General features: G+C 39.9%; 1 non-coding gene across 1 annotated transcript; it reads right to left on the bottom strand.

Moving 5' to 3' along the window:
• Nucleotides 1-14,577: 14,577 nt before the first annotated feature.
• LOC112798882 (small nucleolar RNA R71) lies at nt 14,578-14,685 on the bottom strand. The gene has a single exon (XR_003200479.1). It is a non-coding gene; the product is annotated as a small nucleolar RNA R71 (small nucleolar RNA).
• Between the last annotated feature and the right edge of the window lie 8,331 nt (nt 14,686-23,016).

Raw genomic sequence — 23,016 nt, 5'->3', positions numbered from 1 at the left:
TTTATATTTGCATGAGATTTAAAAATTGGCTCTATTGGAATTTATTATCACAACTTCATTCAACTTAACCAGCAAGTGTACTGGGTCATCCAAGTAATACCTTACGTGAGTAAGGGTCGATCCCACAAAGATTGTTTGTATGAAGCAAGCTATGGTCACCTTGTAAATCTCAGTTAAGTGGATTCATAGGGTCAAATGTAATTGGATTAGATAATTTAAAAGATAAATAAAATAAAAAGGGATAGAAATACTTATGTAAATCAATAGTGGAAATTTCAGATAGGCGTGTGGAGATGCTAGAATCCTTTCGAATCTCTACTTTCTTATTGCTCTCATCCAATCCTTCTTACTCCTTTCCATGGCAAGCTGTATGTAGGGCATCACCATCATCAATGGCTACTTTTAATCCTCTCGGGAAAATGGTCCTATGCGCTGTCACTGCACGGCTAATCGTCTGGAGGCATCACCCTTGTTGATAGCTACATCCCATCCTCTCAGTGAAAATGGTCCAAATGCTCTGTCACAGCACGGCTAATCATCTGTCGGTTCTCAATCAGGTTGGAGTAGAATCTATTGATTCTTTTGCGTTTGTCATCACGCCCAGCCTTCAGGAGTTTGAAGCTCGTCACAGTCATTCAATACCGGAATCCTACTCGGAATACCATAGACAAGGTTAGACTTTTCGAATCCCCATGAATGCCGCCATCTATCTAGCTTATACCACGAAGATTTTGTTGGGGAATCTAAGAGATATGCGCCCGGCCTAGAGTAGAACGGAAGTGGTTGTCAATCACGTGCGTTCATAGGTGAGAATGATGATGAGTGTCACGGATCATCACATTTATCAAAATGTTGTGCAACGTATATCTTGGAATAAGAATAAAAGAGAATTGAATAGAAAGTAATGGTAATTGTATTGAAACTTGAGGTACAGCAGAGCTCCACACCCTTAATCTATGGTGTGTAGAAACTCCACCGTTGAAAATACATAAGTGAAAGGTTCAGGCATGGCCGAATGGCCAGCCCCCATGAAGGTGATCAAAAGACCGAATGGTCAAAAAGACTGAATGGTCAAAAGACTCCTAATACACTAGTAAAAAGTCTTATTTATACTAAACTAGCTACTAGGGTTTACATGAGTAAGTAATTGATGCATAAATCCACTTCCGGGGCCCACTTGGTGTATGTTTGGGCTGAGCTTGATCTATCCACGAGCTGAGGCTTTTCTTGGAGTTGAACGCCAAGTTATAACGTGTTTTGGGCGTTCAACTCCGGATCATGACGTGTTTCTGGCGTTTAACTCCAGACAGCAGCATGTACTTGGCGTTCAACGCCAAGTTACGTCGTCAATTTCCAAATAAAGTATGAACTATTATATATTTCTGGGAAGCTCTGGATGTATACTTTCCAACGCCGTTGAGAGTGCGCCATTTAGAGTTCTGTAGCTCCAAAAAATCCATTTTGAGTGCAGGGAGGTCAAATTCCAACAGCATCAGCAGTCCTTTTGTCAGCCTTTTTCAGAGTTTTGCTCAAGTCCCTCAATTTCAGCCAGAAATTACCTGAAATCACAAAAAAACACACAAACTCATAGTAAAGTCCAGAAATGTGAATTTAACATAAAAACTAATGAAAACATCCCTAAAAGTAGCTTAAACTTACTAAAAACTACCTAAAAACAATGCCAAAAAGCGTATAAATTATCCGCTCATCACAACACCAAACTTAAATTGTTGCTTGTCCCCAAGCAACTGAAAATTAAATAGGATAAAAAGAAGAGAATATACTATAAATTCCAGAATATCAATGAATATTAATTCTAATTAGATGAGCGGGACTTGTAGCTTTTTGCTTCTGAACAGTTTTGGCATCTCACTTTTTCCTTTGAAGTTCAGAATGGTTGGCTTCTCTAGGAACTTAGAATTTCGGATAGTGTTATTGACTTTCCTAGTGAAGTATGTTGATTCTTGAACACAGCTACTTATGAGTCTTGGCCATGGCCCTAAGCATTTTGTTTTCCAGTATTACCACCGGATACATAAATGCCACAGACACATAACTGGGTGAACCTTTTCAGATTGTGACTCAGCTTTGCTAGAGTCCCCAGTTAGAGGTGTCCAGAGCTCTTAAGCACACTCTTTTTGCTTTGGATCACGACTTTAATCACTCAGTCTCAAGCTTTTCACTTGGACCTTCATGACACAAGCACATGGTTAGGGACAGCTTGATTTAGCCGCTTAGGCCTGGATTTTATTTCCTTGGGCCCTCCTATCCATTGATGCTCAAAGCCTTGGATCCTTTTACCCTTGCCTTTTGGTTTTAAGGGCTATTGGCTTTTTCTGCTTGCTTTTTCTTTTTCTTTCTATTTTTTTCGCCAGTTTTTTTTTCGCAAGCCTTTGCTTTTTCACTGCTTTTTCTTGCTTCAAGAATCAATTTTATGATTTTTCAGATCATCAATAACATTTCTCTTTGTTCATCATTCTTTCAAGAGCCAACAATTTTAACATTCATAAACAACAAGATAAAAAATATGCACTGTTTAAGCATTCATTCAGAAAACAAAAAGTATTGTCACCACATCAATATAATTAAATTAAATTCAAGGACAATTTCGAAATTCATGTACTTCTTGTTCTTTTGAATTAAAAACATTTTTCTTTTAAGAGAGGTGAAGGATTAATGGATTTTATTCATAGCTTTAAGACATGGTTACTAACTACTAATGATCATAAAGTAGAGACACAAAACATAGATAAACACAACATAAAAACCGAAAAGCAGAAAGAAATAAGAACAAGGAATGAGTCCACCTTAGTGGCGTCTTCTTCTTGAAGGTCCAACAATGTCCTTAAGCTCTTCTATGTCCCTTCCTTGCCTTTGTTGCTCCTCCCTCATTACTCTTTGATCTTCTCTTATTTCATGGAGAATGATGGAGTGCTCATGATGTTCCACCCTTAATTGTTCCACATTGTGGCTCAAATCTTCTAAGGAAGCGTTGAGTTATTCCCAATAGTTGTTGGGAGGAAAGTGTATCCCTTGAGGCATCTCAGGAATTTCTTGATGATGAGCTTCCTCATGCATCTCTTGAGAACCGTGGAGAGTTTCTCTTGCTTGCTCCATCCTCTTCTTAGTGATGGGCTTATCCTCTTCAATGAGGATGTCTCCTTCTATGATAACTCCAGCTGAGTAACATAGATGGCAAATAAGGTGAGGAAAAGCTAGCCTTGCCATGGTGGAGGGCTTGTCGGCTATTTTGTAGATTTCATTGGAGATGACCTCATGAACTTCTACTTCCTCTCCAATCATGATGCTATGAATCATGATGGCCCGATCCACAGTAACTTCAGATCGGTTGCTAGTGGGAATGATGGAGCGTTGAATGAACTCCAACCATCCTCTAGCCACAGGCTTGAGGTCCAGTCTTCTTAGTTGAACTAGCTTGCCTTTGGAGTCTCTCTTCCATTGAGCTCCTTCCACACATATGTCGTAAGGACTTGGTCTAACCTTTGATTAAAGTTGACCCTTCTAGTGTAGGGGCATTCATCTCCTCGCATCATGGGCAATTGGAATGCCAACCTTACATTTTCCGGACTAAAATCTAAGTATTTCCCCCGAACCATTGTGAGATAATTCTTTGGACTCGGGTTCATGCTTTGATCATGGTTCCTAGTGATCCATGCATTGGCATAGAACTCTTGAACCATTAAGATTTCGACTTGTTGCATGGGGTTGGTTAGGATTTCCCAACCTCTTCTTCAGATCTCATGTCGGATCTCCGGATACTCATTTTTCTTGAGCTTGAAAGGGATCTCAGGGATCACCTTCTTCTTTGCCACAACATCATAGAAGTGGTCTTGATGGCTTTTGGAGATGAATCTTTCCGTCTCCCATGACTCGGAGGTGGAAGCTTTTGTCTTCCCTTTTCCTTTTCTAGAGGATTCTCCGGCCTTAGGTGCCATTGATGGTAATGGAAAAACAAAAAGCTTATGCTTTTACCACACCAAACTTAAAATATTGCTCGCCCTCGAGCAAGAGAAGAAAGAAGAGAAGAAGAAGAAGAAGAAAATGGAGGAGAGTGATGGGAGATGGATTCGGCCAAGGTATAGTAGAGGGGATAGTGTTGTGTGAAAATGGAGTGGAATGGAGGGGTTTATATAGGGAGAGGGGAGAGGGTAGGTTCGGCCATTTAGGGTGGGATTGGGGGGGAAATATTTTTAAATTTTGAAGGTAGGTGAGGTTTGTGGGGAAGAGTGGATGGATGTGAGTGGTGAATAGGTGATTGGGAAGAGAGATTGAGGTGATTGGTGAAGGGTTTTTGGGAAGTGTGACATGGGGAAGAGTAAAATAGGATTAGGAGGTAAGGTGGGAATATGTTAGGTGGGGATCCTGTGGGGTCCACAGATCCTGAGGTGATCATGTGGGGTCCACAGATCCTGAGGTGATCCTGTGGGGTCTACAGATCCAGAGGTGTCAAGGAATTCCATCCCTGCACCAAATAGGCATGTAAAATGCCTTTGCACACCATTTTGGCATTTAAACGCCGAGTGGTGCACGTTCTGGGCGTTCAACGCCCATGTAAAGCATGTTTCTGGCGTTGAACGCCAGTTTCATGCTTGTTACTGGCGTTCAACACCAGCTTTTCCTCTAGGCACATTCCCGGCGTTCAGCGCCAGAATGTTGCTTGTTTCTGGCGTTCAGCGCCAGTTTCATGCTCTGTTCTGGCGTTGAACGCCAGCGAGATGCTCCTTACTGGCGTTGAACGCCAGTCTGTGCTTCCTCCAGGGTGTGATTTTTCTTCTGCTGTTTTTTTTATTCTGTTTTTAATTTTTATATTTTTTTCGTAACTCCACATGATCATGTACCTAAAAAAACACAAAATAACAATAGAATAAAATAAAATAAAATTTAGATAAATAAAATTGGGTTGCCTCCCAACAAGCGCTTCTTTAATGTCAATAGCTTGACAGTGGCTCTCATGGAGCCACAAAGGTGATCAGGTCAATGTTGTATAGTCCCAACACCAAACTTAGAGTTTGGATATGGGGTCTTAACACCAAACTTAGAATTTGGTTGTGGCCTCCCAACACCAAACTTAGAGTTTGACTGTGGGGGCTCTTCTTGACTCTGAACTAAGAGAAGATCTTCATGCTTACTCTCTTTTGTCACAGAAGGATGGCCATGTGTCTTAAACACAAGGTAGTCCCCATTCAATTGAAGGACTAATTCACCTCTGTTGACATCTATTACAGCTCCTGCTGTAGCTAGGAAAGGTCTTCCAAGGATGATGCATTCATCCTCTTCCTTCCTAGTGTCTAAGATTATGAAATCAGCAGGGATATAAAGGCCTTCAACCTTTACTAACATGTCCTCTACTATTCCATAAGCTTGTCTCAATGACTTGTCTGCCAATTGTAATGGGAACAAGGCAGGTTGTACCTCATTGATCCCCAGCTTCTCTATTACAGAGAGTGGCATAAGATTTATCCCTGACCCCAGATCACATAGAGCTTTTTCAAAGGTCATGGTGCCTATGGTACAAGGTATTAAGAACTTGCCAGGATCTTGTCTCTTTTGAGGTAGAATTTGCTGAATCCAGGTGTCTAGTTCACTAATGAGCAAGGGAGGTTCACTTTCCCAAGTCTCATTACCAAATAACTTGGCATTCAGCTTCATGATAGCTCCTAAATATTGAGAAACTTGCTCTCCAGTCACATCTTCATCCTCTTCAGAGGAAGAATAGTCTTCAGAGCTCATGAATGGCAGAAGGAGATTTAATGGAATCTCTATGGTCTCTATATGAGCCTCAGATTCCTTTGGATCCTTAATAGGAAACTTCTTCTTGCTTGAGAGACGTTCCAGGAGGTCTTCCTCACTAGGATTTTTGTCCTTCTCCTCCCTTGTGCATTCGGCCATATTGATCACATCAATGGCCTTGCACTCTCCTTTTGGATTCTCTTCTGTATTGCTTGGGAGAATACTGGGAGGAGTTTCAATGACTTTTTTACTCAGCTGGCCCACTTGTGCCTCCAGATTTCTGATGGAGGATCTTGTTTCACTCATAAAACTGAAAGTGGCCTTTGACAGATCAGAGACTAGATTGGCTAAATTAGAAGTGTTTTGTTCAGAATTTTCTGTCTGTTGCTAAGAAGATGATGAAAAAGGCTTGCTATTGCTCAGCCTATTGCGTCCACCATTGTTAAAGCCTTGTTGAGGCTTTTGTTCATCCTTCCATGAGAAATTTGGATGATATCTCCATGATGAATTATAGGTGTTTCCATAAGGTTCACCCATGTAATTTACCTCTGCTATTGCAGGGTTCTCAGGATCATAAGCTTCTTCAGAAGCTGCCTCTTTAGTACTGTTGGATGCATGTCACCATCCATTCAGATTTTGAGAGATCATGTTGACCTGTTGAGTCAACACTTTGTTCTGAGCCAATATGGCATTTAGAGCATCAATTTCAAGAACTCCTTTCTTCTGGGGTATCCCATTATTCACGGAATTCCTCTCAGAAGTGTACATGAATTGGTTGTTTGCAACCATGTCAATGAGTTCTTGAGCCTCTTCAGGCGTTTTCTTTAGGTGAATAGATCCACCTGCAGAATGGTCCAATGACATTTTCGAAAATTCAGATAGACCATAATAGAATATATCTAATATGGTCCATTCTGAAAACATGTCAGATGGGCACCTTTTGGTCAGCTGCTTGTATCTTTCCCAAGCTTCATAGAGGGATTCACCATCTTTTTGTCTGAAGGTCTGAACATCCACTCTAAGCTTGCTCAGCTTTTGAGGAGGAAAGAATTTATCTAAGAAGGCAGTGACCAGCTTATCCCAGGAGTCCAGGCTATCCTTGGGTTGTGAATCCAACCATATTCTAGCTCTGTCTCTTACAACAAAAGGGAAAAGCATGAGTCTGTAGACTTCAAGATCAACTCCATTCGTCTTTACAGTCTCACAGATCTGCAAGAACTCAGTTAAAAACTGATAAGGATCTTCAGATGAAAGTTCATAAAACTTGCAGTATTGTTGCATTAAGGCAACTAGCTGAGGTTTCAGCTCAAAATTATTGGCTCCAATGGCAGGAATGGAGATGCTTCTTCCATCAAATTTGGACGTTGGCTTTGTGAAGTCACCAAGCATTCTCTTTGCATTATTATTATTTTCGGCTGCCATCTCCTTCTCTTGTTCGAAAATTTCTGAAAGGTTGTTTCTGGATTGTTGTAATTTAGTTTCTCTTAGTTTCCTTTTCAAAGTCCTTTCAGGTTCAGGATCAATTTCAACAAGAGTGCCTTTTTTCCTGTTCCTGCTCATATGAAAGAGAAGAAAACAAGAAAAGAAGAGGAATCCTCTATGTCACAGTATAGAGATTCCTTTATGTTAGTAGAAGAAGAAAGGGCATAAGAGTGAAGAAGAATGGGTTCGGATTTTTAGATGAAGAGAGGTGAAGAGAAGTGTTAGTAAATAAATAATTAAATAGAATAAGAAAAGAGATGGAGAATTTCGAAAATAATTTTGAAAAAGTGGTTAGTGATTTTCAAAAATCAGAGATAAGATAAAATTAAAATTAAAATTTAAAACAATTAAAAAGAATTTTTGAAAAAGAGAGAAGTATTTTCGAAAATTAGAGAGGGATAGGTAGTTAGTTGGTTTTGAAAAAGATAGGAAACAAACAAAAAGTTAGTTAGTTGATTGAAAAAGATATTGAAATCAAATTTGAAAAAGATAAGAAGATAAGAAGTTAGATAAGATATTTTGAAATCAAATTTTGAAAAAGATAAAATTTTTGAAAAAGATAAGATAAAAGATAAAAAGATTTAATTCAAAAATTTGAAATTACTTACTTCACTAACAAGAAACTACAAGATAAGATTCTAGAACTTAAAGATTGAACCTTTCTTAACAAGAAAGTAACAAACTTCAAATTTTTGAATCAATCACATTAATTGTTAGCTAATTTTCGAAAATATGATATAAAGATAAGAAAAAGATTTTGAAAATATTTTGAAAAAGAATTTTGAAATTTTCAAGAAATAGAAAAAAATGAAAAAGATATAATTTTTGAAAAATATTTTGAAAAGATAAGATTTTTAAAATTGAAATTTTGACTTGACTTGTAAGAAACAACTAATTTTTAAAAATTTTTGACCAAGTCAACCCAAAATTTTGAAAATTTGGAGGGAAATAAGGAAAAGATATTTTTTGATTTTTTTTTTGAATTTTTAATGATGAGAGAGAAAAACAACAAAAATGACTCACAACATGAAAATTATGAATCAAAACTCATGATGCATGCAAGAACACTATGAATGTCAAGATGAACACCAAGAACACTTTTAAGATCATGATGAACATCAAGAACATAATTTTGAAAAATTTTTGATGCAAAGAAAACATGCAAGACACCAAACTTAGAAATCTTTAATGCATGGACTCTAACAAACGAAAAATGCATATGAAAAACAACAAACAACACAAAACAATAAATCATCAAGATCAAACAAGAGGATTTACCAAGAACATCTTGAAGATCATGAAGAACACTATGAATGCATGAATTTTCGAAAAATGCAAGAAAAAATTTTTTAAAGCATGCAATTGACACCAAACTTAAAAATTGACTCAAGACTCAAACAAGAAACACAAAATATTTTTGGTTTTTTTATGATTTTCTAATTTTTTTTGTATTTTATTTGATTTTTTTCGAAAAACATATAAGAAAAAGAAAATAAGAAATTCAAAATTTTTAATAAGGATTCCAGGAATCTTTGCAATGTTAGTCTAAAGCTCCGGTCCAGGAATTAGACATGGCTTAATAGCCAGCCAAGCTTTCAATGAAAGCTCCAGTCCAAAACACTAGACATGGCCAATGGCCAGCCAACCTTTAGCATACAGCTAATATTCAAATTAGTTTGCCTCTATGAAGATGGTTTTGAAGCCTCAGTCCAAAAGAATTTAGACATGGCTTTACAGCCAGCCAAGCTTCAACATGCTTCATGAAACTCTAGAATCCATTCTTAAAAATTCTGAAGAACAGGATAAGTAATATAATTTTTTTTTCGAAATTTAAGAATAATAAAACAAAATAAAATAAAATAAAATTACCCAATCTGAGCAACAAGATGAGCCGTCAGTTGTCCATACTCGAACAATCCCCGGCAACGGCGCCAAAAACTTGGTGGACGAAATTGTGATCCTCTTTGTATTTGCACGAGATTTAAAAATTGGTTCTATTGGAATTTATGATCACAACTTCATTCAACTTAACCAGCAAGTGTACTGGGTCATCCAAGTAATACCTTACGTGAGTAAGGGTCGATCCCACAGAGATTGTTGGTATGAAGCAAGCTATGGTCACCTTGTAAATCTCAGTTAAGTGGATTCATAGGGTCAAATGTAATTGGATTAGATAATTTAAAAGATAAATAAAATAAAAAGGGATAGAAATACTTATGTAAATCAATAGTGGGAATTTCAGATAGGCGTGTGGAGATGCTAGAATCCTTTCGAATCTCTACTTTTTTATTGCTCTCATCCAATCCTTCTTACTCCTTTCCATGGCAAGCTGTATGTAGGGCATCACCATCATCAATGGCTACTTTTAATCCTCTCGGAAAAATGGTCCTATGCGCTGTCACTGCACGGCTAATCGTCTGGAGGCATCACCCTTGTTGATAGCTACATCCCATCCTCTCAGTGAAAATGGTCCAAATGCTCTGTCACAGCACGGCTAATCATCTGTCGGTTCTCAATCAGGTTGGAGTAGAATCCATTGATTCTTTTGCGTTTGTCATCACGCCCAGCCTTCAGGAGTTTGAAGCTCGTCACAGTCATTCAATACCGGAATCCTACTCGGAATACCACAGACAAGGTTAGACTTTCCGGATCCCCATGAATGCCGCCATCTATCTAGCTTATACCACGAAGATTTTATTGGGGAATCTAAGAGATATGCGCCCGGCCTAGAATAGAACGGAAGTGGTTGTCAATCACGCGCGTTCATAGGTGAGAATGATGATGAGTGTCACGGATCATCACATTCATCAAAGTGTTGTGCAACGTATATCTTGGAATAAGAATAAAAGAGAATTGAATAGAAAGTAATGGTAATTGTATTGAAACTTGAGGTACAGCAAAGCTCCACACCCTTAATCTATGGTGTGCAGAAACTCCACCGTTGAAAATACATAAGTGAAAGGTTCAGACATGGCCGAATGGCCAGCCCCCATGAAGGTGATCAAAAGACCGAATGGTCAAAAAGACTGAATGGTCAAAAGACTCCTAATACATTAGTAAAAAGTCTTATTTATACTAAACTAGCTACTAGGGTTTATATGAGTAAGTAATTGATGCATAAATCCACTTCCGGGGCCCACTTGGTGTATGTTTGGGCTGAGCTTGATCTATCCACGAGCTGAGGCTTTTCTTGAAGTTGAACGCCAAGTTATAACATGTTTTGGGCGTTCAACTCCGGATCATGACGTGTTTCTGGCGTTTAACTCCAGACAGCAGCATGTACTTGGCGTTCAACGCCAAGTTACGTCGTCAATTTGCGAATAAAGTATGGACTATTATATATTGCTGGAAAGCTCTGGATGTCTACTTTCCAACTCCGTTAAGAGCGCGCCATTTGGAGTTCTGTAGCTCCAAAAAATCCATTTCGAGTGCAGGGAGGCCAGATTCCAACAGCATCAGCAGTCCTTTTGTCAGCCTTTTTCAGAGTTTTGCTCAAGTCCCTTGATGAGCGGATAATTTGTACGCTTTTTGGCATTATTTTTAGTATGTTTTTAGTATGATCTAGTTAGTTTTTAGTATATTTTTATTAGTTTTTAGTTAAAATTCACTTTTCTGGACTTTACTATGAGTTTGTGTGCTTTTCTGTGATTTCAGGTATTTTTTGGCTGAAATTGAGGGACCGGAGCAAAAATCTGATTCAGAGACTAAAAAGGACTGCAGATGCTGTTGGATTCTGACCTCCCTGCACTCGAAGTGGATTTTCTGCAGCTACAGAAGCCCAATTGGCGCGCTCTCAATGGCGTTGGAAAGTAGACATCCTAGGCTTTCCAGCAATATATGATAGTTTATACTTTGCTCAAGATTTGATGGCCCAAACCGGCGTTCAAAGTCACCCTCAGAATTCCCAGCGTTAAACGCCGGAACTGGCACAAGAATGGGAGTTAAACGCCCAAACTGGCATAAAAGCTGGCGTTTAACTCCAAGAAGAGTCTCTACACGAAAATGCTTCAATGCTCAGCCCAAGCACACACCATGTGGGTCCGGAAGTGAATTTTTATGTCATTTACTCATCTCTGTAAACCTTAGGCTACTAGTTTTCTATAAGTAGGACCTTTTACTATTGTATTTTCATCTTTGGATTATTCTTAGATCCTTTGATCATCTTTGGACATCTAGTTCTTAGATCATTGGGAGGCTGGCCATTCGGCCATGCCTAGACCTTGTTCTTATGTATTTTCAACGGTGGAGTTTCTACACACCATAGATTAAGGTGTGGAGCTCTGCTGTACCTCGAGTATTAATGCAATTACTATTGTTCTTCTATTCAATTCCGCTTGTTCTTGTTCTAAGATATCACTTGTTCTTCAACTTGATGAATGTGATGATCCGTGACACTCATCATCATTCTCACCTATGAACGTGTGACTGACAACCACCTCCGTTCTACCTTCGATTGGGTGAATATCTCTTGGATTCCTGATACACGACGCATGGTTGATCGCCTGACAACCGAGTGCTCGCCTGACAACCGAGCCAGCCATTCCGTGACATCAGAGTCTTCGTGGTATAGGCTAGAACTGATGGCGGCATTCAAGAGAATCCGGAAGGTCTAACCTTGTCTGTGGTATTCTGAGTAGGATTCAATGACTGAATGACTGTGACGTGCTTCAAACTCCTGAGGGCGGGGCGTTAGTGACAGACGCAAAAGAATCACTGGATTCTATTCCGACCTGATCGAGAACCGACAGATGGATAGCCGTGCCGTGACAGGGTGCGTTGAACATTTCCACTGAGAGGATGGGAGGTAGCCACTGACAACGGTGAAACCCTTGCTTAAGCTTGCCATGGAAAGGAGTAGGAAGGATTGGATGAAGACAGTAGGAAAGCAGAGAGACGGAAGGGACCAGCATCTTCATACTCTTATCTGAAATTCCTACCAATGAATTACATAAGTATCTCTATCTTTATCTTTATGTTTTATGCGTTTATCACCATACCCATTTGAGTTTGCCTGACTAAGATTTACAGGGTGACCATAGCTTGCTTCATACCAACAATCTCTGTGGGATCGACCCTTACTCGCGTAAGGTTTATTACTTGGACGACCCAGTACACTTGCTAGTTAGTTGTGCGAAGTTGTGTGATCACAATTTCGTCCACCAAGTTTTTGGCACCGTTGCCGGGGATTGTTGAGTTTGGACAACTGACGGTTCATCTTGTTGCTTAGATTAGGTATTTTTTTTCTTCAGAGTTCTTAAAAATGAATTCTAGAGTTTCATGATGATTTGTTAAAGTCTGGCTGGCTGTGAAGCCATGTCTAATTTCATTGGACTGAGGTTTCAACTTATCATCACAAGAGCTTGTTGATTTCTATCAATCTTGCTTTTGGAGCAGTGATCTGCTAAGGCTTGGCTGGCCATTGGCCATGTCTAGTGTTTTGGACCGAAGCTTTCCTTGAAAGCTTGGCTGGCTGTGAAGCCATGTCTAATTCCTGGACCGGAGTCTTAGACTAGCATTGCACTGATTCCTGGAATTCTCATTAAGAATTTTGATACCTTTATTTTCTTTTTCCACTTAATTTTCGAAAAAAGCACAAAAAAATTTACAAAGTCATAAAATCCAAAAAAATATTTCTTGTTTGAGTCTAGTGTCTCATGTTAAGTTTGGTGTCAATTGCATGCATTCATTCATGTGTCTTAGTGATCTTCAAGATGTTCTTGATGATTTCTTACTCTGATCTTTGAATTCTCTTGACTTGAGTGTTTAAGTGTCTCATATGCATTCTCATTAGTGTCAGTAGTATACAAACTGCTAAGTTTGGTGTCTTGCATGCATTGTTATTTGATTCTTGTTGCATTTTGATTTTTCCTTATTATTAAAAATCCAAAAATATTTTTAATTTGTGTCTTCTCAAGTCAATAATATAGAGAATTGAAGATTCAGAACATACAGCAGAGGAATTACACAGAAAAAGCTGGGCGTTCAAAACGCCCAGTGAAGAAGGACAGACTGGCGTTTAAACGCCAGCCAGGGTACCTGGTTGGGCGTTTAACGCCCAAAAGGGTATAGTTTTGGGCGTTAAACGCCAGAATGTGCACCATTCTGGGCGTTTAACGCCAGGATGGCACAAGAGGGAAGATTCTGTTTTCAATGCAATTTTTTTTCAAGTTTTCAAAGTTTTTCAAAATCAAATCTTTTTCAAATCATATCTTTTCAATCATATGTTTTCAAAATCAATTTCTTTCTATTTTTAAAATACTTGCTATCAATCAATGATTTGATTCAACATTTCACGTATGTTGCCTTTTCTGTTGAAAAAGGTTTAATGTTTGAATCATATCTTTTCTTGTCAGCCAAGTCATTAATTTTCAAAATCAAATCTTTTTAAAATGTTTTTCAAATCATATCTTCTCAATCACAACTTTTTAAAACTAATCATATCTTCTTAACCACATCTTTTTCAAAATAGTTTTCAATCAAATCTTTTTGATTTCTAATTTCAAAATCTTTTTCAAAAATCACTTGATTTCTTTTCCACTTTCATTTTCGAGAATCAATTAGTGTTTTTCAAAAATGTTTTCAAAATCTTTCACTCAATTTTCGAAAATTACTTCCCTTCTTCTCACATCCTTCTATTTATGGACTAACACTATTCCTTAATGCAAAATTCGAACTCCAACTTCTTTGATAAGTTCGAATTTTCTACTTCTGTCTTCTATTTTTCTTTTCCTCTGACACCTAAAGGAATCTCTATACTGTGACATAGAGGATTCCACATTTTCTTGTTCCCTTCTCTTTCTTATGAGCAGGAGCAAGGACAAAAGCATTCTTGTTGAGGCTGATCCTGAACCTGAAAGGACCTTGAAGAGAAAGCTAAGAGAAGCCAAAGCACAACTCTCTGTAGAGGACCTAACAGAAATCTTCAAAGAAGAAGAACCTATGGCAGCCGAAAACAACAACAATGCCAACAATGCAAGGAAGGTGCTGGGTGACTTTACTGCACCTACTCCCAACTTCTATGGGAGAAGCATCTCTATCCCTGCCATTGGAGCAAACAACTTTGAGCTTAAGCCTCAATTAGTTTCTCTAATGCAACAGAATTGCAAGTTCCATGGACTTCCATTGGAAGATCCTCATCAGTTTTTAGCTGAATTCTTGTAAATCTGTGACACTGTCAAGACTAATGGGGTTGACCCTGAGGTCTACAGACTTATGCTATTCCCTTTTGCTGTAAGAGACAGAGCTAGGACATGGTTGGACTCACAACCTAAAGAAAGCCTGGACTCTTGGGAAAAGCTAGTCAATGCCTTCTTGGCAAAGTTCTTTCCACCTCAAAAATTGAGTAAGCTTAGAGTGGAAGTCCAAACCTTCAGACAGAAGGAAGGAGAATCCCTCTATGAAGCTTGGAAAAGATACAAACAATTAATCAGAAAGTGTCCTTCTGATATGCTTTCTGAATGGAGCATCATAGGTATTTTCTATGATGGTCTCTCTGAACTGTCCAAGATGTCTTTGGATAGCTCTGCTGGAGGATCTCTTCATCTGAAGAAGATGCCTACAGAAGCTCAAGAGCTGATTGAAATGGTTGCAAATAACCAATTCATGTACACTTCTGAAAGAAATCCTGTGAACAATGGGACTAGTCAGAAGAAAGGAGTTCTTGAGATTGACACTCTGAATGCCATATTGGCTCAGAACAAAATATTGACTCAACAAGTCAATATGATTTCTCAAAGTCTGTCTGGAATGCAAAATGCACCAAGCAGTACTAAGGAAGCTTCATCTGAGGAAGAAGCTTATGATCCTGAGAACCCTTCAATGGAAGAGGTGAATTACATGGGAGAACCCTATGGAAACACCTATAATCCTTCATGGAGAAATCATCCAAATCTCTCATGGAAGGATCAACAGAGACCTCAACAAGGTTTCAACAATAATAATGGTGGAAGAAACAGGTTTAGCAATAGCAAGCCTTTTCCATCATCTTCTCAGCAACAGACAGAGAGTTCTAAGCAGAATACCTCTGACTTAGCAACCATGGTCTCTGATCTAATCATAACCACTCAAAGTTTCATAACTGAAACAAGGTCCTCCATTAGAAATTTGGAGGCACAAGTGGGTCAGCTGAGCAAGAAAATTACTGAACTCCCTCCTAGTACTCTTCCAAGCAATACAGAAGAAAATCCAAAAGGAGAGTGCAAAGCCATCAACATGGCCGAATTTGGAGAGGAGGAAGAGGCAGTGAACGCCACTGAGGAAGACCTCAATGGACGTCCACTGGCCTCCAATGAGTTCCCCAATGAGGAACCATGGGAATCTGAGGCTCAAAATGAGACCATAGAGGTTCCATTGGAGTTACTTCTGCCATTCATGAGCTCTGATGAGTATTCTTCCTCTGAAGAGGATGAGTATGTCACTGAAGAGCAAGTTGCTAAATACCTTGGAGCAATCATGAAGCTAAATGACAAGTTATTTGGAAATGAGACTTGGGAGGATGAACCCCCTTTGCTCACCAAAGAACTGGATGACTTGTCTAGGCAGAAACTACCTCAAAAGAGACAGGACCCTGGGAAGTTTTCAATACCTTGTACCATAGGCACCATGACCTTCAAGAAGGCCTTGTGTGACTTAGGGTCAAGTGTAAACCTCATGCCTCTCTCTGTAATGGAGAAGCTAGGGATCTTTGAGGTACAAGCTGCAAAAATCTCACTAGAGATGGCAGACAACTCAAGAAAACAAGCTTATGGACTTGTAGAGGATGTTCTGGTAAAAGTTGAAGACCATTACATCCCTACTGATTTCATAGTCCTAGAGACTGGGAAGTGCATGGATGAATCCATCATCCTTGGCAGACCCTTCCTAGCCACAGCAAAGGCTGTGATTGATGTTGATAGAGGAGAGTTGATCATTCAAGTGAATGAAGAATCCTTTGTGTTTGAGGCTCAAGGATATCCCTCTGTCACCATGGAGAGGAAGCATGAAGAGCTTCTCTCAAAACAGAGCCAAACAGAGCCCCCACAGTCAAACTCTAAGTTTGGTGTTGGGAGGCCACAACCAAACTCTAAGTTTGGTATTGAACCCCCACATTCAAACTCTAAGTTTGGTGTTGGGAGGTTCCAACATTGCTCTGAGTATCTGTGAGGCTCCATGAGAGCCCTCTGTCAAGCTACTGACATTAAAGAAGCGCTTGTTGGGAGGCAACCGAATGTTATATTTTATCTATTTTCTTTTGTTATTTTATATTTTTTGTAGGTTGATGATCATGAGAAGTCACAAAATCAATGAAAAAAGTAAAAACAGAATGAAAAGCAGAAAGAAAAACAGCACACCCTGGAGGAGAGCGTGCTGGCGTTTAAACGCCAGTAAGGCTAGCTGTTGGGCGTTTAACGCCCAGTCTGGCACCATTCTGGGCGTTTAACGCCAGAAAGGGGCACCAGACTGGCGTTAAACGCCAGAAAAGGGCAAGAAGCTGGCGTTAAACGCCAGAAATGGGCACCAGCCCGGCGTTTAACGCCAGAAATGGCTAAAAACGCATTTTTGCATGCCATTTGGTGCAGGGATGACTTTTCCTTGACACCTCAGGATCTGTGGACCCCACAGGATCCCCACCTACCCCACCACTCTCTCTCTTCTTCACCCCTTCACCTATCAAATCCCATCTTTCTCTTCACCACTCACATCCATCCTTCATAAAACCCCACCTACCTCACTATTCAAATTCAAACCACTTTCCCACCCAAACCCACCCTCAATTGACCGAACCCTACCCTTCCCCCTCCCCTATATAAACCCATCTTCACTCCTTCATTTTCACACAACCTAAACACCACTTCTCCCCCTTTTGGCCGAACACAAAGCCATTCCCTTCTTCCTCATTTCTTCCTCTTCTACTCTCTTCTTTCTTCTTTTGCTCGAGGACGAGCAAACCTTTTAAGTTTGGTGTGGTAAAAGCATTGCTTTTTGTTTTTCCATAACCATTTATGGCATCCAAGGCTGGAGAAACCTCTAGAAAGAGGAAAGGGAAGGCAAAAGCCTCTACCTCCGAGTCATGGGAGATGGAGAGATTCATCTCAAGGGTGCATCAAGACCACTTCTATGAAGTTGTGGCCTTGAAGAAGGTGATCCCCGAGGTCCCTTTTTCACTCAAAAAGAGTGAATATCCGGAGATCCAACATGAGATCCGAAGAAGAGGTTGGGAAGTTCTTACCAACCCCATTCAACAAGTCGGAATCTTAATGGTTCAAGAGTTCTATGCCAATGCATGGATCACCAAGAACCATGATCAAAGTGTGAACCCGGATCCAAAGAATTATCTTACTATGGTTCGGGGGAATACTTGGATTTTAGTCCGGAAAATGTAAGGTTGGCATTCAACTTGCGCATGATGCAAGGAGATGAACATCCTTACACTAGAAGGGTCAACTTTGATCAAAGGTTGGACCAAGTCCTCACAGTCATATGTGAAGAGGGCGCCCAATGAAAGAGAGATTCAAGAGGGAAGCCGGTTCAATTGAGAAGGCATGACCTCAAACCCGTGGCTAGAGGATGGTTGGAGTTTATCCAATGCTCAATCATTCCCACTAGCAACCGGTCCGAAGTTACCATAGACCGAGCTATCATGATTCATAGCATCATGATTGGAGAAGAAATAGAAGTTCATGAGGTTATATCTCAAGAACTTTATAAGGTGGCAGACAAGTCTTCTACCTTGGCAAGGTTAGCCTTCCCTCATCTCATTTGTCACCTCTGTTAATCGGTTGGAGTTGACATAGAGGGAGACATCCCTATTGATGAGGACAAGCCCATCACTAAGAAGAGGATGGAGCACACAAGAGACCCCACTCATCATGAGATCCCTGAGATACCTCAAGGGATGCACTTTCCTCCACAAAACTATTGGGAGCAACTAAACACCTCCCTAGGAGAATTGAGTTTCAACATGGGACAACTAAAGGTGGAGCATCAAGAACACTCCATCATCCTCCATGAAATTAGAGAAGATCAAAGAATCATGAGAGAGGAGCAACAAAGACAAGGAAGAGACATTGAGGAGCTCAAGCACTCCATAGGATCTTCAAGAGGAAGAAAGAGCCGCCATCACTAAGGTGGACCTGTTCTTTAATTTCCTTGTTCTTTATTATCCTGTTTTTCGAATTTTAGTGCTTATGTTTGTCTATGTTTGTATCTTGTGATCATTAGTGTCTTAGTGTCTATGCCTTAAAGTTATGAATGTCCTATGAATCCATCACCTTTCTTGAATGAAAAATGTTCTTAATTGAAAAAGAAAAGAATTGCATGAATTTTGAATTTTATAACAGTTTGATTATTTTGATGTGGTGGCAATACTTTTGTTCTCTGAATGTATGCTTAAACAGTGCATATGTCTTTTGAATTTGTGGTTCATGAATGTTGGCTCTTGAAAGAATGATGAAAAAGGAGACATGTTACTGAGGATCTGAAAAATCATAAAAATGATTCTTGAAGCAAGAAAAAGCAGTGAATACAAAAAAAAAAGAAAAACGAAAAAAAAAAGAAAGAAAAAGAAAAGAAATAAGGTTGTGATCCAAGGCAAAAAGAGTGTGCTTAAGAACTCTGGACACCTCTAATTGGGGACTCTAGCAAAGCTGAGTCACAATCTGAAAAGGTTCACCCAATTATGTGTCTGTGGCATGAATGTATCCGGTGGTAATACTGGAAGACAGAGTGCTTTGGGCCACGGCCAAGACTCAATAAGTAGCTATGTTCAAGAATCGTCATACTTTACTAGGAGAATCAATAACACTATCTGGATTCTAAGTTCCTAAAGAAGCCAATCATTCTGAATTTCAAAGGATAGAGTGAGATGCCAAAACTATTCAGAGGCAAAAAGCTAAAAGCCCCGCTCATCTAATTAATACTGATCTTCATAGATGTTTTTGGAATTCATTGCATATTCTCTTCTTTTTATCTTATTTGATTTTCAGTTGCTTGAGGACAAGCAACAATTTAAGTTTGGTGTTGTGATGAGCGGATAATTTGTACGCTTTTTGGCATTATTTTTAGTATGTTTTTAGTATGATCTAGTTAGTTTTTAGTATATTTTTATTAGTTTTTAGTTAAAATTCACTTTTCTGGACTTTACTATGAGTTTTTGTGCTTTTCTGTGATTTCAGGTATTTTCTGGCTGAAATTGAGGGACCGGAGCAAAAATCTGATTCAGAGACTAAAAAGAACTGCAGATGCTGTTGGATTCTGACCTCCCTGCACTCGAAGTGGATTTTCTGGAGCTACAGAAGCCCAATTGGCACGCTCTCAACGGTGTTGGAAAGTAGACATTCTGGGCTTTCCAGCAATATATGATACTCCATACTTTGCCCAAGATTTGATGGCCCAAACCGGCGTTCAAAGTCACCCTCAGAATTCCCAGCGTTAAACGCCGGAACTGGCACAAGAATGGGAGTTAAACGCCCAAACTGGCATAAAAGCTGGCGTTTAACTCCAAGAAGAGTCTCTACACGAAAATGCTTCAATGCTCAGCCCAAGCACACACCAAGTGGGCCCGGAAGTGGATTTTTATGTCATTTACTCATCTCTGTAAACCTTAGGCTACTAGTTTTCTATAAGTAGGACCTTTTACTATTGTATTTTCATCTTTGGATTATTCTTAGATCCTTTGATCATCTTTGGACATCTAGTTCTTAGATCATTGGGAGGCTGGCCATTCAGCCATGCCTAGACCTTGTTCTTATGTATTTTCAACGGTGGAGTTTCTACACACCATAGATTAAGGTGTGGAGCTCTGCTGTACCTCGAGTATTAATGCAATTACTATTGTTCTTCTATTCAATTCCGCTTGTTCTTGTTCTAAGATATCACTTGTTCTTCAACTTGATGAATGTGATGATCCGTGACACTCATCATCATTCTCACCTATGAACGTGTGACTGACAGCCACCTCCGTTCTACCTTCGATTGGGTGAATATCTCTTGGATTCCTGATACACGACGCATGGTTGATCGCCTGACAACCGAGTGCTCGCCTGACAACCGAGCCAGCCATTCCGTGACATCAGAGTCTTCGTGGTATAGGCTAGAACTGATGGCGGCATTCAAGAGAATCCGGAAGGTCTAACCTTGTCTGTGGTATTCTGAGTAGGATTCAATGACTGAATGACTGTGACGTGCTTCAAACTCCTGAGGGCGGGGCGTTAGTGACAGACGCAAAAGAATCACTGGATTCTATTCCGGCCTGATCGAGAACCGACAGATGGATAGCCGTGCCGTGACAGGGTGCGTTGAACATTTCCACTGAGAGGATGGGAGGTAGCCACTGACAACGGTGAAACCCTTGCTTAAGCTTGCCATGGAAAGGAGTAGGAAGGATTGGATGAAGACAGTAGGAAAGCAGAGAGACGGAAGGGACCAGCATCTTCATACTCTTATCTGAAATTCCTACCAATGAATTACATAAGTATCTCTATCTTTATCTTTATGTTTTATGCGTTTATCACCATACCCATTTGAGTTTGCCTGACTAAGATTTACAGGGTGACCATAGCTTGCTTCATACCAACAATCTCTGTGGGATCGACCCTTACTCGCGTAAGGTTTATTACTTGGACGACCCAGTACACTTGCTGGTTAGTTGTGCGAAGTTGTGTGATCACAATTTCGTCCACCATCCCTCAATTTCAGCCAGAAATTACCTGAAATCATAGAAAAACACACAAATTCATAGTAAAGTCCAGAAATGTGAATTTAACATAAAAACTAATGAAAACATCCATAAAAGTAGCTTAAACTTACTAAAAACTACCTAAAAACAATGCCAAAAAGCGTATAAATTATCCGCTCATCAATGCCTCAGCGGGAAACCTCACGTCCTGCATCTGAAAATCACAAAATCCGCATGGGTGAGAACCAGAGGTCCCTAGCATGGTAACAGCTTCCACATATATAATACATAATAATAGAGGAAAGCCGAAGGCAATCCTAGAACTTTCTCCAGATAATATCAAAGCTTATAAACAAGCTAAACCGTAAAGGGCATCTGACTAAAGATCCTTCAGTCTAACTAATACTTCCCTTTCCAATTCCTTCAGACCTCCCAACCACCATCAGGAGTAAAATGTAGCAAACATAGTTATATCAAACAAGAGATATACAAATAGGAACAGATAAGGCATTTAGACAATTAGCAAGTAATATGCAGTCAAATAGGCAATCTCAAACAATTCATATAGTATGCATATGATGAATGCCTATCCCTAGTGGCTAATGATATCATCTGTCGGTTATAGAGCCAATCCGACAAGTCCTGGTAGCTAACCATTGGACTGTCCCTCTGTCACGCATCCCCAACTCGAGTTATACTCATCATAAACTTGATCATAATCATGATCTATATCCATCACCTTCACTGGTGAATATTTACGGGGGCGAGCTCATCCAGGGCTATCACAGTGCCCGGCAACCCTTACGACATAAGGTCAAAAGAGCTTCAAGTCTCAACCTGGAGCACATGGTGGCTAGCCACTTCTTCCTTCCAGGGAAACTCTCATCTCCAATAGTGGAAGTGCAACATTCACAATTCATTCAACGGCATATATGCATTTATACATAGCCATAATCATGGCTCCACCGTAACACGGCAATAATCTAGCCATCCGGCACACGGTTAAATTCATAACCAGCCATTCAGCTCACGGCTAAATCCATAACCAGCCATTTTATTAACAATCACAGCCCTTCGGCCCATGGCATAACAAGCACTTCTACCACCATCCTCCGCCTCTCACATAATCATCTTTGATCCTCACTGATCATTCATTTTTCCCTTGCTTCACTCGCAAGTTACCACATCCACTAGCTCCTTTTCTAATAGCTAGGCATGTCATAATGATTTAAGACATAAGTGGTGAGATCGGAGGCTTAGAAGTATGAGATTTGGCTTTTAAAACTCAAAAATCAACTTTGGGATGAAAATAGGGCGCGCACGCGTAGATGGCCACAAAACTCGTCGATGCGTATGCGTCATGCACGCTAACACATGGATTGAAAATTAGCCAATCGACACGCACGCGTCAGCCACGCGTACGCGTGGGTACTCTCGTGCCCCGGCACAAAACTGGCACAGTTCAGGCACAACCCTCTGGAAAATGGCTGGGCATTGGATGCAGCACATCCGCGAGCCCACGCACACCACGCGCACGCGTGGATGGCGTTTTCTGAAAGAACGGTCGGTATGCGCCAAGTGCGCCTACGCGCGAGGGGTCATTCTGCTAAAAATTTTCTAAGTTAAAAGCTGCACAATTTACAGATTCAAACCCCAATATTCCGACGGACATAACTTTCTCATTTTAAATCATTTTTCACCCATTCTTCGAACGGCATGGACATCCCGGATCCAATTTCATTTCAAAACAGATTTGGCACAAAACGGAGATCCGTAGTCCAAGTTATGTCCCGTCAAAGTATGCCCAAAAACCATATTTTTATACAAAACCATAAAGTGCCATTTTCAAAACAAGCCATTTTCAACTCTTTTCAAAATCAATCAAAACATGCCAATTTCATCCCTTTTCTTTGAAATCAACCAAAATATATCAAATTCAACATCAAGCCTACTCAACTCACACATTGACACATTACCACAATTTACAAAATCACTATCCCATCATTTTAACCCACTTCCCCCAAGTGGCTCAAACTCAAACACATTGACATATCATATACTCTTCCTCATGCCAATTTTCAATAACACCAATTCCAATAAATCATCATTGTACACAATCAATGTCATAC

The sequence above is a fragment of the Arachis hypogaea genome, chromosome 4 (assembly GCF_003086295.3).
Source record: "Arachis hypogaea cultivar Tifrunner chromosome 4, arahy.Tifrunner.gnm2.J5K5, whole genome shotgun sequence".
Taxonomy (NCBI): Eukaryota; Viridiplantae; Streptophyta; class Magnoliopsida; order Fabales; family Fabaceae; genus Arachis; species Arachis hypogaea.
This window is presented reverse-complemented; position numbering and strand designations above follow the sequence as displayed.